General features: G+C 41.2%; 1 long non-coding RNA gene across 1 annotated transcript; it reads right to left on the bottom strand.

Moving 5' to 3' along the window:
* Positions 1-7,549: 7,549 nt before the first annotated feature.
* On the bottom strand, positions 7,550-9,639 carry LOC111454524. Its single transcript, XR_002712441.1, has 3 exons — positions 9,438-9,639; positions 9,279-9,359; positions 7,550-7,700 (listed from the first exon to the last, which is right to left on the bottom strand). It is a non-coding gene; the product is annotated as an uncharacterized LOC111454524 (long non-coding RNA).
* Between the last annotated feature and the right edge of the window lie 349 nt (positions 9,640-9,988).

Below are 9,988 nucleotides of genomic sequence, written 5' to 3'. Positions count from 1 at the left end.
GACACGTGCTCGTCGCTTTGCACATCTCATAAGCCCGTATATGCAAACTGTTATGGACTGATATGTATATGTTATGATATATGATTGTTATGTTGTATTTGGTGTATTGATATGTTTATGATATAATATGTTGAAGACATGCTTGAGAGATGTTATGTGTCTATTATGATATATGATATAATATGATATGTATATGATGAGAATTTTTATGTATGGAAGCATGAAAATGTTATGATATCACATTATGCGTGTAATATGAATGATATGATATGATTGACATGACACACAGTAAAAGATATGATAAAAGATGTAAGAAATGATATGACAAAATGATATGATATGAAGAAAATGCTAGTGGGGTTGTATTATATGATGATGAAAATGGACAAATGTTGGGACCTCATGCATTATTTTGTACTCATGCATCGGGAGATACCCCTTCTCCTTCACGATAGTACGGATGCGTATGGTACAAGGCAGGAAACGATCATTATGTTTACCATAATGCTTCCCTGACGGTCGCTATTCCTAACGAGTGTCTGGCATCAACAACTACTAGAGAATACTCGCCCGACCAGAAAGGTGTCAAAGAGGTGTGTGAACTGAGTGGTGAGTCTATACTCGCACATGTGGACTGTGTGTAGAGAAATTAAGTACACAGCCAATTGCCTATTTAGGATAGTGAAAATAGACTTTTATGATAAGTCTCATTCATGAAATTATATATTATTGCATTTAACCCTAATAGGGGTGTCACTTATGGAGTATTTCTTATAATACTCAAGTCATGTGCTACTTTCAGTTTTCAAGTAAAGGCAATGCTCCCTTGTACGACTGACATTGACATCGCAACTAGACTATGACACATGCTTAGGGTAGTTTCGTAATTTAAATATAGTAGACTATAGGTTAGAACATAATAGTTTCGTAATTTAAATTTAGTAGCAATAGGTTAGTATAAGGAATTTTTACTCTAAATTAGTTTTCCTTATTTCAATTTGTATTTGTTTATTTCAATTTGTATTTGTTTGTTTAAAGACCTCGTAATGACTCTAAATTTCCCTATTTAACTTAACGTCATTACTATACATTTAATTCAGAATTACTTTTATTGAACTCTTTATAATTTCAACATTAATTCATAGCTCATTTATTACCTCGTGAATAAGCAAAAGAAAAGAAAAGAAAAGAAAAACAATACTGAATTAAATACCTTCTACTAACCTATATTTTATTAAATGAAATTATAAACCAACCTATACTATTCGATGCTATTAAATTTAAATACAATTCAACCTATACTAACTTCTACTATTAAATGCAAATACAATTCAACATATACTATTAATTTTGAAATGCAAATCTATCCCATGCATTTGCCATGGTCACGGGATTTGCAATGCTTCTGTTGGTTTCATAGGGGCGCCTTGCCTTTATCTTAAAATGTAGAAGCACGAGGCTTGAATATTTTAAGAATACTCAGTAAGAGACCCCTATTGGGTTATGCAACAAGAACATGCGAATACAATGACGAGGCCTACCATATCAGTCTAATATTGTAAGGATTCAGATTTTATTTTTTTAGATTTTATGTTTGAGATTTTATTTTTGCTGCCAAAAATGAAAAGATATTATGTTATGCATTTATTCTTGCTAGAAAAGGTGCGCGATTTCTGACAAGAAAGTTATTATCTTAATGGAAATGTTATGAGACCCTTATATTCCTATGTTCAACCCTTCTCTTTCCTTAAAAACGATTTTTGTCTCCAAACTCCCTTCTGTGTCTGAGAGAATGGGAACTGTTGTTGTTCTTTCATGACTAGCTAGGGCTTTACCCTTCCGTAATGTAAATGTGTTGAGGCAACTAGCGGAGCCGATGTGAGGATCGGTGGGATGCCGTAGCTTTAAGAGAGAGGGGTGGAGTCTTCACCTGTGCCTTCCCTTCTTTCATTGAACTGGGTCAAGCTGCTTGCTTCTCTCATCAACCTCGGTAAAAAATACATACATACCCAGCAACACAGCCAGCAAGACCAACCAACCAAAGAAAGGGGGCTCGATCCATTCTTCAGTTTGATTAGAAAGGCTCAGGGGTTTTTGGCAACAAGCAAACGACTTTCACCGAGAGTGTTCGAAAGGAAATTGTGTGGGTTGGTTTGCTGGTTTGTCAATGAGTTCTCAGAATCGGTGGGGTTGCTAATCCGGAGGGAGAATCGAGTGGAAGTAAGCATCGACGTAGGGATCGTTGCGTCGAAAAAGGTAGACGGTCGGAATCGAAGAAGAGGACGCTATGTGACTGTTGTAGGAAACGGAGAAGACTGTGTAGTCGTCGGCGGCAGTGCATCTTCGATTAGGGTTTTCGAGGTCTTCCGGGTAAGAAAGATGAAGGAATCGAGTCGGGTTACTTCGGTCTCTAACCCAGCTAACAGATGAACGCGGGCTGCGCTCATTTCGGCCCAATACGAACCCAACAAACGCGTGTATTTGGCTTTGCACGCGTACCTCGTGCAAGCTTTGTGTCACAATCGCACTCTTGATGGCAGCGGACTTGCGATTGTGCAGCACTCACTTTCCAACGACATGTGAGCTAAGCCAATTCGTTCTTACGTCGCCTACGGCCAAGCGACGTATGCTCGAGCCTCTGGCCTCGGTTTAAGAAGAAGGTTTTAGAAAACGAGGGTAGAGAGAGATTTTGGAAAGAGAAATTTTGAAAGAGATGTTATATAAGCAAGCAAGAGAGTAACAACGGCTGACAGTATATAACCTTTGGTTGGGAGAAGTTGACAACTAGTCATATCCCCCTATAGTACATTCTGAGGCATTTCATGTCTGGCAGACATAGACATGATTTTTCCAAAACGTCATACTTTCTAGAAATACAAAAGTAAAATACTAAAACATGGAAAGACATAAAGGGTTTGGCTTGTCATGGGCATGCGGCCATGGGCAACACGCCTTGGACGAGCATGATCGTGACATCCTCCCCCACCTAATTGGTTGACGTCTCTGTCAATCGACTACTTTCAAACCTGGCGATGTGGGTGGCGGCGGAGTCCAGATCTTTGGCGCGTTCTCAGTTGGTTTCCTCCGTAGGGAGATTCTTCCATTTGACAAGGAATTCACGAATTTTCCGTACAGGTCTTCCTATCTTCCTAACCCTGTCGACTAGGATCTTCTCTATTTCTTTGGTGTCTCTTTGTTTCAGATCGATGCTCAGTCTAGTGATTACATTTCGTTGGTCGTCATCTGGGTTAGGGTGATAGGGCTTCAAGTTGCTCACATGAATTACTGGATGGATTTTCATCCATGTGGGTAGCATAACTTTGTAGAAGGTAGCCCCAATCTTTTTAAGGACTTCAATCGGGCCTTCATATTTTTGAACTAGTCTCTGGTCCTTTCGACTGCGGAATCTGATCTGTTCTGGTCTCAACTTGATGAGGACTTGGTCTCCTGCTCGGAATTGGAGGGGGCGACACTTCTTGTCCACCCACTTCTTCATATGCTTGGAAGCTTTCTCCAAATATGTCCGGGCTATATCTGTTGTCTGCTTCCATTCTCTTGTGAACTTTTGAGCTCGAGGATTTTTTCCTGCATAAGGATGATCAATAATATGGGGCAAGGTCGGCTGTCGTCCACTTACAATTTCGAAGGGGCTCTTTCCCGTAGACGAACTCGTTTGACAATTGAAACAGTATTGGATAACATCTAGCAGTTGTATCCAGTTCTTCTGGCGAGCGTTGATGAACTGACGTAAGTATTCTTCGAGCAAGCAGTTGAACCGTTCCATCTGTCCATCGGTTTGAGGATGGTAGCTCGAGGAGATGTTTAAAGTCGTTCCCAAGAAGACGAATAACTCAGTTCAGAATGTGCCAATGAATCTACCATCCCTATCACTGATGATGCTCGACAGAATGCCCCATAACTTTACAATGTGTTTGAAAAATAGTTGGGCTGTTAGTTCAGTCGAATAATTTGGGATTGAGGACGAACGTCCCGTATTTCGAAAATCGGTCTACGATAACTAAGATGGCGTCATATTCCCCGACTTTTGGGAGGTGTGTTATGAAATACAGAGGCACACTTTCCCAAGGCCTTGTTGGCACGGGTAGAGGTTCCAAGAGTCCCAAGACTTTGGCTTTCTCGACTTTGTCCTGTTGGCAGATGAGGCACGTCTTGGTGTACTACATGATGTCGTCCCGCATATTTGACTAGAAGTACCTCCTTTTGATTAGGGCATATGTTCGTTGCCACCCAGGGTGTCCGACCCATAAAGTATCATGATATTCCTGAATGAGCTCCTTTCTCAGTTCTCCTGTTCTTAGGACGTATAATCTGTTTCCTTTTGTCATTAGAAGGTCTCCCTCAACCCAAAAGTGTCGTGTCTTCCCAGCTTTGGCTAGTTTGACAATGACTTTGGCCGATGGGTCTTTATGTAAATGTTCTTTGATGATGTCGCGCATTGATCCATCAATCTTACTTGAGTGAATATGGGCTAACATGCACAAGGCCGCATATTCCCCCTTTCAACTCAGCGCGTTGGCTACTTGGTTAGTCTTTCCTACCTTGTGTTCAAATTTGAAGTTGAACTCAGCCAACGACTCCTGCCACCGGGCTTGTTTTGTCATCAATTTTGGTTGATCGAAGAAGTGGCAAATGACGCTATTATCTGTCTTCACTACGAACTGTGATCCCAAGAGGTACTGTTTCCAGACTTGTAGGCAATGGACCACAACCAGCATTTCTTTTTCGGAGACAGTGTACCTCCTTTCAGCATCATTGAGCTTTCAGCTTTCATAAGCGATGGGGTGGTCTTCTTGAATAAAGACAGTAAAAGGAGAGAGGGAGAGATTTGCTGAAGACTCGATGATTATTTCTCATTCAGTTGAATTCTTTAAATAACAAATTTAATCATAAAAATAGAAAATAGTGGGTACAAACTTGCGCCCAAAGTTGGCCAAAATGGCCAGCAAAAATTATGCTCTTCCATTCAACGGGTGTGAATTCAGAATTTTCAAAAGTAAAAAATAACTAACGAAATCTAAGAGACCATAGCTTTTATCTAACACGATACACTTCTTGCAAAACGATGGTGTGATGGGATCAATCCAAGATGTCTATTACGTACCAGATCTCAAGACCAACATATTGAGTATGGGGCAATTCACAGAGAAAGGTTACTCGATATTCCTAAAGGACCACCTGCTACACCTGAAGGATAAGTAAGAGCATTTGGTTGCTCGAGTCGAGATAGGAAGATATTGAATGTACAAATTGAACTTAAGAAGCATACGAGAAAGTGTTTGAGAGTCGCTGCACCAACAAGTGCACCAACAGACTCAGAAATTTTCGATGATGAAGATGAACCACGACAACCCAAAATGCGAAGTTTGCGAGATTTGTATGACTCAACAGATGAGGTACACCTTGTATGTCTTCTGGAAGATGCTTAAAATATCAGCCTTGAAGATGCGGTGCAAGACACGAAGTGGCAAACTGCCATGGATGAGAAGATTAAAGCGATCCATCACAACACATGGGAACTAATAGAATTACCGGAAGGAAGTCAGCCCATAGGTGTGAAGTGGGTATTTAAGAAAAAGATGAATGCTCAAGGCGAGATTGAGCGCTACAAAGTGCGACTTGTTGCCAAGGGATACAAGCAAAAGGTGGGAATCAACTATGACGAAGTGTTTGCTCCTGTTGCTAGAATGGAGACAATTCGATTGATCATTTTCCAAGTAGCCCAATTCAAATGGCCGATTTTTCAAATGGATGTCAAATCAGCATTCTTGAATGATGTGTTTGAAGAAGAAGTATATCTCAAACAACCTCCTGGGTACGTGAAAATTGGAGAAGAGAAGAAGGTACTAAAACTGAAAAAGGCACTTTACGAGTTGAAACAAGCACCGCGAGCATGGAATACTCGTATCAACACGTACTTCAAGGAGAACAGGTACAAGCAATGTCCCCACGAACATTCACTTTATACAAAGAAGAGTGGAGGTAATGTGATACTTGTCGCTCTTTATGTCGATGACCTCATCTTCTCAGGCAACAATGATGAAATGATAGAAGAATTCAAAAACACAATGACGTGAGAATTTGAGATGACGGACTTAGGCTTGTTGAAATTTTTCCTCGATTTGGAGGTTAAATAAGGAGAAACGGGTATTTTTATATCACAGGAGAAATATGCAAAGGAAATTTTGAAGAAGTACAAGATGGAAAATTGCAACCCGGTATTAACACCAATGGAACCAGGTGCAAAGCTCTCAAAGTACGATGAAGGAGAACGAGTAGATGCAAAAAGGTACCGAAGCCTGGTGGGAAGCCTTCGTTATCTTACATGCACAAGGCCAAATCTTTTATTAAGTGTCGACATAATAAGCCAGTTCATGGAGGAGCCAATTTATTCACATTGGAAGGTGTTGAAGCGAGTCCTACGATATGTCCAAGGAACATTGTCACTTGGGTTATTCTACTCAAGAACAGAAGATTACAAGTTAGTTGGTTACTCTAACAGTGATTGGTGCGGAAACATAGACGATCGGAAAAGTACACCGGGTTATGTATTCTTCATGGGCAACACAGCATTTACTTGGCTTTCAAAGAAACAACCGATCGTGACACTCTCGACGTGTGAAGATGAGTATGTGGCAGCATCTTGGTGTGTGTGCCACGCAATATGGCTTGGAAATTTGTTGAGTGAAATGGAGCTAAAGCAACGAGGTGCAAGCGTAATACAAGTTGACAACAAATCACCAATTGAGTTGCCCAAGAAATCTAGTGAACCATGAAAGAAGCAAACACATTGACGTTCGATTTCATTTTATCCGAGATCATATGAAGGAAGGAAATGTGGACATCTTTACAAAACCGCTACCCAAAGTACTCTTTGACAAATACAAGAAGATGATTGATGGTAGGAGCATTTAAGTTTATGGGGGAGTTTTGTTGGAAATAAAGAGAAAAAAAAAAGAAAAAAGAAAGGAAAGAAGCGTTATTAATTTTCGTTTTAAAATTTAGTGAAAAGCCAATACGCATTTTAGGCAAGCAGTGGTTTATGGATGAGAAAAAGTGTCATAGTTATGGTCAATTTTAGCCTTAGTAAAACTTATAAATAGGCTTTACTTCTAATAGCATAGCAAAAAAAATAGGAGAGCAGAAAAAGAGTAAGAATTAAAGTACAATGTAATAGAAAACGCTCTTGAGAATTCTTTCTCCTTGTCTCTCCCCTCTCGACACCCCCTTCACAGTTTCGTGAGAGTTATCTAAACGAGTTAGTTTCAGAGCAAGCGTTTATTTTCTACAAGTTAGTATCAGAGCGGCTTTTAATTTCAACAAATTGGTATCAGAACGAATTTTAATTCTACGCTTTTGCCTAATTGTCACGACCCGATTTTCGAGGCTTCGAAAAACCGAATCGTGACTAAAAAGATGAAGTCGAACACAAACAAAAAGAAATGAAAAGTGAAGTAAAAGGTAAAAATACCATTTAATTAAAACAAAATAGAGAAAAGTTTTGTTTCAAATTAATAAAAAGGAATTACAAATACAAAATTAAAATCAAATATTTCCAACCGGAAATAAAATTATGAAGAAAAATACAAAAGACTCTAAGAGACCGACAAGGGACTGACGCTCTGGAACGATCCCCTCTGTGACCACACAGCTCTCGAACGCTCCTCCACCTCGACCGACACCTGATAAAATGGTAGAAAGGAATGAATATAAAAATTATACTCCGTAAGCCACCTACTTGTAGGTTCTCTTCGCATCTTAATTTGACAGGTTCCCACGATTTCCTAAATCAGTTCTGGGACATCTAGTTCTAATCTCAGTCCCTTGGAGCTTTCCCCTTGGGTTTCACCAGTTTATCGTCCTTTCATTAAACACCTAGAGGTTCCTTATGCCAAGCTAATATGGTCGGTATCTCTCTATGAGGTGCTACCTCTACATGGCTATCTGGGACTACATGGTATCTAGCCTAGGGGTGTGCTGAATACCCCTACACCCATATAGTCCCCCTATGGGGGGCGCAACCCAACCCGTTCCCATGCAGCTAATGGGCTATACGACGTGGGGACACATTTCCCATGCGAAATGGCTAAGAGCAGTAAGGACTAATCATGGACCCTTGGTCCTCCCACGAAGCTATAGATACCGTTCTCATGCTAGCAATCTATGAACACTCCGTGGTACCTTGTTGCCGTGGTAAACTGCTAAGTTCCTAGGGGAAAATTAAGTCTGGCTAGAGCGACATATCGCTCCTAACAGTAATCCCCTAAGCTTATCATGGAAATGGGCTCTAGCAATTAACAGAGTGTGCATGCAACCGTCTTCTAACATCATAATATATAATTCATGCAAACTAGTCATACTGGCTCAACGAGGCGATGACCTCCATCAAGCACCCGGAACACGACATACACAATTCCAACATAAATTAAACGCATGCATACATACGACGGAAGCTTAAAGCATACAACAACACTCATGTAATTCACCCAATACAATCATAACAATTAATCTGACAAACAATTTATATGGAGAGCTAATCTGAAGCAAAACCACTAGCATGCATGCAATCCAAGCGAATCCTACAAGTATTTCTTCCTAAATACCGAGTGGTGACTTACCTAGTTGACGCGTGCCCTTTTTGCTAGCGTTTCTTTGCTTGTGAGGTGTTCAAAAATATTAATTTCTTTAAATTAGGTCCCTATTCACGTAAAAACATTATTAGAACTGGAACCGGGGCAAAAATCGGGCAAACAGAGAGCAATCGGGCCCAAACGGACGGTCCACGCGCGCTCACCCGCTGGCAATGCGCTGGGAGTGCGAGATCACGCGTGCGGGAAGGCACCAGTCGCAGGCCGCATGCACGCCTACCACGCGCGCTCGCTTTCACGCAGTCGCGGGTCGCCCGGTCTGGTCTGGCTTGACTCGACTCGCGGTTGCGGTTCTGGCCCAGCTTGCAGGCGACACGTGTCGTTGCCTCGCTGGAGATGTGTTGCTCCAGCCGATGGTCAACGCATGTTCGGCGCCTGTCGCTGCCCTCCGCCGTTCGCCGGCCAACTCTTTTTTTTTCTCTTCTCTGTCCTCTGAAATCCGTAACACCGTCCCCTTTTCCAATTTTCATATCTTTCGATCCGTAGATCGGATCGATATGATTCCTTCGGCAAAGTTCTAGATCGTGTTATGGGCTACGTCCTAGTTTTTTTTTTTTTTTGTAATTTTTGCTTGACTATCGGACGAGTTAAGAACGTCGGAAGTTCGCTTACCGTTCTCGAACGACTCTCGGATCTCCGCCTTCGGGTTGAGGTCTCGGCCAAACTTCTTCACAGACCGTGCGTGAGTTGTTCCTGGGTGAATATATCAAGATTTCAGATCTTGATTCACAAAGAAAAACTGTAGATCTGAAAAAACGTTCAAGATCTTACCTCGCGGGTTTTTCCGATTTCTTGATGGAAAATGGGAATCCGGCCACCCACATTCTCTTTTCCCTTTCAAGAAAGGCTCCTTGCATCATAGTCTTGACCGGAACGGACTCCGTCGGTAGTTTTTGATGAGTCTTTCGGCCGTTTATTCTTCCTCCTCTCTCTAGGTTCTCTCTAACCCGTTTCTCTCACTATTTCTCTTTTGCAGGACTCTTGATGGGTTTCATTTGAACCCCTTAGGTGGTTGGAGGGGCAAATTTACCTATTTGCCCCTCTCTTGACTTTTCCTTTTTCTATTTCTATTTCTCTTTCTTCGGGTATTACACGCAGTGCGCATCCTTACTCTAATTTTCTATAATGCCTCGTTTTTAATATGGACCAACTCGGGTTCTATTAGTTCTCGTTCTTCTACTTCGTCCAAGTACATTGGGGATCTACACCGTTTTCCATATAATTCTTCAAACGGTGCCATCCCAATTTTTGCTTGGAAACTATTATTGTACGAGAATTCCATTTAATGTACTTTGGTGTCCCAACTTCTCGTGAAATCCATA

This window comes from Cucurbita moschata, unplaced genomic scaffold, assembly GCF_002738365.1.
Source record: "Cucurbita moschata cultivar Rifu unplaced genomic scaffold, Cmos_1.0 Cmo_Scf00001, whole genome shotgun sequence".
NCBI lineage: Eukaryota > Viridiplantae > Streptophyta > Magnoliopsida > Cucurbitales > Cucurbitaceae > Cucurbita > Cucurbita moschata.
The sequence above is the reverse complement of the archived record's forward strand: the minus strand, read 5'-3'. Positions and strand labels throughout refer to the sequence as shown.